Consider the following 4,989-nt stretch of genomic DNA (forward strand, 5'->3'; position numbering starts at 1 on the left):
CAAATGTCTACACAATTTGAGGGGAACAGAAATACCAAGAACACATGACAAGTATAAGAAACAAATAGCAAAGATATTGCACAGCAGAGAAATGCACATAATCAAAAAGTAATTGCATGTCACCCTACGTATCAGCAGAAAAGTCCTGTTTGATGGTGTTTTTGAAGGATGCCAGATTATTGTTGGAACGAATGCGTAGAGCAGTGTTTCTCAAACTGTGGGTCATGACCCCCAAATGCGTCATGAGCTGTTGAAAGATTCATTGTTTCACGCCCAACCAGAGGGTAAAGCTCAATTCATGTTCAAAGCATTAATGGACTGTCATGCGCTGTCACATGACAGTGCTGCATTCATGAGTAAATGATGTAGATGTGAAGGTCCTTAAGCATGAATTCAACAGAAATCCTCTGGCTGGGTGTATTTCCTGCTGCTTGGCACACTCTTTTGAATCTGGTTGAAAAGCTGCTTCTGAAAACTGCCCTGCTGCTATGGCTTTCTTCACACCATCTGTGCATCAATATTCGAACAGATTGGGACAAAAGTTTATGGAGCACCGGGGTGTTGTATTTCTTTATGGGAGTGACACCCTAGCAGCAAACAGAAGCGGCCACTCACACTGAGAGGTGCACAGAACAGCCAGTCACCTGTTTCTTATTCGATACCTTCCTGCTAGCCAGCAGGGGGCCGCTCCGATGAAGTGCAAGGCAACAGGCTCATTGATATGGTGTCCAGCTGGAATTTGTGGTATTTTGGAACAATGTATTGCTAACGAGACCAGTAAAAATATCCAAAACTGGACCTGGACTGCGTGTTTGACTCACTGAGGTTACCGAAGAGCGTTTCCTTGAGGTGTGAAACAAAGCTTGATAAAATGAATCAACCAAGTTGTGTGATCTAACTGGCCAATACTGAGTAGATTTACAATATAGATTTGCAATATCTTGAGGACTTTTGCCTCTCTTGAAACAAATGCTAAATAAATGCAATCAAGCATACATTGGAACTCAGTTGCTGAGGCAAAATGCATGAACATACAAACATATGTGATTGTGTTAGTTATTTTCACGCATATAGTATGAACTTCTGAATTCCCAGTAGCTGTTCGAACATCAGGTTCCAGAACTGTTGTTCTTATCTGCATTTCTGCAGTGGTCGGCTTTCACATAGCTGCACCCGTTTTAACTCCTTGCATCTTTGTTGAGACAAAGCGGAGTTGTTTGGCAATTTTTGTTCAGTAGTGTCACAGCAGGTTTGGCATAGCATAGCCAACAGGGGCATAGCCAGGCGGGTTCAAACCCCAAGATCGTACCTTTGGTAGTGCATCTGGGAGGTCCCCATAGAACCTCCCATAATATTTTCTGGCTACCGCACGGATAGCTCACGAACGCTAGCGTGAGACAAGATAGAAGCAAACTTGAATAACAAACAAGGCGTACTGATGTGCATGAAATATTTAAAAATGACTGAGCATTGTATGTGGATTACATTATCAGAATGTTGATGAGAGTCATGTACCCCGGCCACCATACTTTTGATGATAACGAAAGACTGCAATTGAGCTGGTGTGATGGCAATATATTAGTCCTTTAATCTAATTAAATAATTATGCGTTATATAGTCATGAAGAGTTTGCTCGTGGTTGTTGGAAGGGTGTACATTTCCTTAGATAAATCATTCACAAGAATACACACAGCGGCTTTGAGCTCACCAAGGCTTTATGCGTGCAATGCCAACTGATGTTAGTATTTTCATGGTAAAAAGCATCTGTTGCAGCTGAAGAAAACAATACCATCAGTCAGGGGGCAGTTGCTTCGTTATATTGCAAGAGGCTACTCAGTACTGTAGAGATATAAACACACAGAATAAAACAAACTGCCTAGTGCAGTGAGTGGAAAGTTTATTCCACTTCTTATTGGCAGAATATTAACACAATTTTTTCTACAAGATTTCTCAGGTCAGAGCACTTTATAGGATATACAAATTGCCAATTATATGTGTTATGTGTATGTATGTCACCACACTTAAATGTATTTACCTGCTGTAATATACCCCAGACCAAGCTCAAAATGGGGCATATTGTCCTCAGTTGAAAAGTCAATGCAGGAGAGCATGCATTGCTGTAAAGTGCTTCACCTGAACCATTACCCAAAATGTATGAAGTGGCAGTACACAACTATCACACAGAATGACCCATCTGTGGTGCAATGTGTAGAATCTATGCACACTTTTCTTGTGATGTTAACATTGCCTTGAGTTTGAGGGAAAACACAGGACGAACACGGGACGAGACGAACACATAGACACACGAACCAGCAATGAAGATTTAATACACAAAGTGCAAGAGAGACGGTAAAAAGAAAGTGTACACTTCGGCATTAACATCAAGTCAACACCAGCTAGCTTTCCTGCTCCTCCTATGTTCATCACACTTTTGTTGGTGCCCAAATGCCTTAACAGCTGTTTTTGCATGCCTGTCATGAGAACTAGCAAGAAATCCTCATCTTGCAACAAGTCAGTATTTCCTCATTGAAAGACAGTAGGATCATCCTTCTTGCCTTTGTGTGTGAGGGAAAGCACTGGACTGTTTGTTTGGGCTCTGATAGAACTGAACAGGGCAACACTGTTTTGATTGTCGTCGTGTTTCCTCTCACCGTAACATATATTATAGTCCCTCATGGTGGTGCACAAGTACTGCCTTGTAGTGAGGTGAATTGGATCCTTTGAAACGTGCCATCCAGCACACCCCGAATACTGAGCTGCATAGTACGCTGAGTGCAATGCCGTCACATAGTTTCTCTAACATAAACAAATAGTTTCTTGAAGGTAAAAAAAGGACATTCCAGTACAACATAGTGTTTTACAAGTGCCTGCTCGGGCCGCCACTATTGCATCTTCCTCTGTTTTTGTCAGTGGGGTGTGGGACAGCCCCAAAATCATGTGCATAATAGGAAGATTGGAAGACAAACGAGACCTTGCCAGTTTGGAACATTGCAGACATATCAGCAAGGCAGGTGTCCCCACGCCTGATGGAACCTTGTGATTTGATGGACCTTATTTCCTTTGATGTGTCCTCTCTATAAAAGCGCCTGATCAGTTACAAATATAATAACACTTTAAACTTCCATCTTTCGATCTTTTTACCCCTGTGCCTTTAGTAAAATGACTCTTGGCTGCATCCTGCGCATTTCTTCTCTCCATGCCTGAAAATCTGAAATCAGTAAAAATAAGCAATGTCCTCAGTTTCAACACAATGTTAGCGTGTTAGCTTAGGCGCGTGTCTTAGGCGCTAACACAAATGGCGTGTTAGCTTAGCTCAATTGGTAGAGCCCTGGACCGGTAATCCAGAAGATGTGGGTTCGATCCCTACAGCTAGCTAACCTTTTCAGTGACTTTCATCTTACAATCCTCATGTGTTTCGTAATTTTGTTGCTCCAGTTAAGAATACAGTATGATAATTCTGAGTAAAAGCACAAATACAAAATAATAGGAATCATTAAGCACAACGAAGGATTACTGATAATTGCCGAAACCACGATATTTCGTACTCACATACCGACTTCGGTGTTAAGATAGAACAGGTGACAATTAGATAGTCCGATTACACAGATTTTACGAACACGTCACGAGAATTAGTCCAACTTGGCACTATGGGTGTACATTACGCACCAGTCAGCCGGTTTATGCCACTGAATCATTCGCTACAACACATGCAAAATAAGAGCGTTGAACGCGAATGGTGTGTAGCATGAGACGTACTTACCAGCTTCAGAATTGCACTCGTGCGTCTTAATTCACTTGGAAGTTATGTACATACACCTGGTACTGCTGCTGCCTGAACTGAGAGGGTGCAGCTGAGAAAAAGTGGACTGGCACTTGTTGCATCTGTAGTAACAGAGCGGCCCATTGAACAATTTTGTAAAGACGCCCTTACCTTTTCAACCGACCATGAAACTCGCAGGCGTTGCTGAAACGTCCCCTCACCTGTTGAACATCGACGGACGAGCGGGACATCCAGCGAGGAACTTGAACGGAATACTTGGCAAAGTTGCTTCACCGCTACCACAAAAAACCACAAATCCCATCCTCAGGCAAACAAACCGCTGTCTGCTAGCGCATGCGCACGCGAAGCGAGCAGACGGCACGGCGGCGGCAAAGAGAGACACGTGACATCACTTCTAGCGCATGCGCAGCGCAACTGATTTTCCTCTCCTGAAGGCCAAGTCATAGCCTATGGCCAAGTGCTCGGGGGCGTCCAGGGCGTCCACGGCCCTTTGGCTTTGTAAAGCTCTTGGATCCTCAACCATTCAATCATCAAGCGGCTGCATTGAAAGCGCTCCTCTACGTTTCCTTCAAGAAACGCATCTGATTGCCATTCTGTGACACTTTCTGGTCTATCGTTTGTGACAAGTGTTCGGGATGTTTGTCTTTTGGGACGTTACTGGGTATTCTCCTTTTTCTCTTTTCTTTATTTTTCTTTCTTTTTTTTTTTTTCAACTAACTGCGGCAAAGTGGTCTGGAGCAGCCAGCCTGACTTTGTCGTGACTTAAATCTCCGTTTTTAATGCGTTAGCATTAGGAGTGTCAAAATGGACACAGCTACATGTATGAGTGCGTGTGTGTGTGTGTGTGAGAGAGAGAGAGAGAAAGAGATGGTGAAGCCTCACCGAGACTGCGGTGTAAGTGGACATGCAAAGGGGATATCAGAGGGTAAATGTAAATGGAGGCAAATGATTTGAAATTGAAGTAGTCGAAGGTAATTAAGAAGTAAGAGTAACTGGAGGAAATTAGAGGTAATTAAAGGCAATTAAAGGTAACATATATGTAATTTAGAGAGAGATTAATTGAAATTATAGAATACCGAAGGTAACCGCAGGTTATGCAGAAGGTAATTAAATGTTATTAAATGTAATTAAGGCCAATTAAAGGGGAATTTAGAGTAAGTTAACGTAGTTGAAGGTAATTAAGGCAATTCAAGATTACCTCATGTAAC

General features: G+C 42.6%; 1 non-coding gene across 1 annotated transcript; it reads left to right on the forward strand.

The window, feature by feature from the left end:
• Positions 1–3,302: 3,302 nt before the first annotated feature.
• Positions 3,303–3,375, forward strand: Trnat-ggu (transfer RNA threonine (anticodon GGU)). The gene has a single exon. It is a non-coding gene; the product is annotated as a tRNA-Thr (tRNA).
• Positions 3,376–4,989: the final 1,614 nt, after the last annotated feature.

This window comes from Ornithodoros turicata, chromosome 5, assembly GCF_037126465.1.
Source record: "Ornithodoros turicata isolate Travis chromosome 5, ASM3712646v1, whole genome shotgun sequence".
Classification (NCBI taxonomy): domain Eukaryota; kingdom Metazoa; phylum Arthropoda; class Arachnida; order Ixodida; family Argasidae; genus Ornithodoros; species Ornithodoros turicata.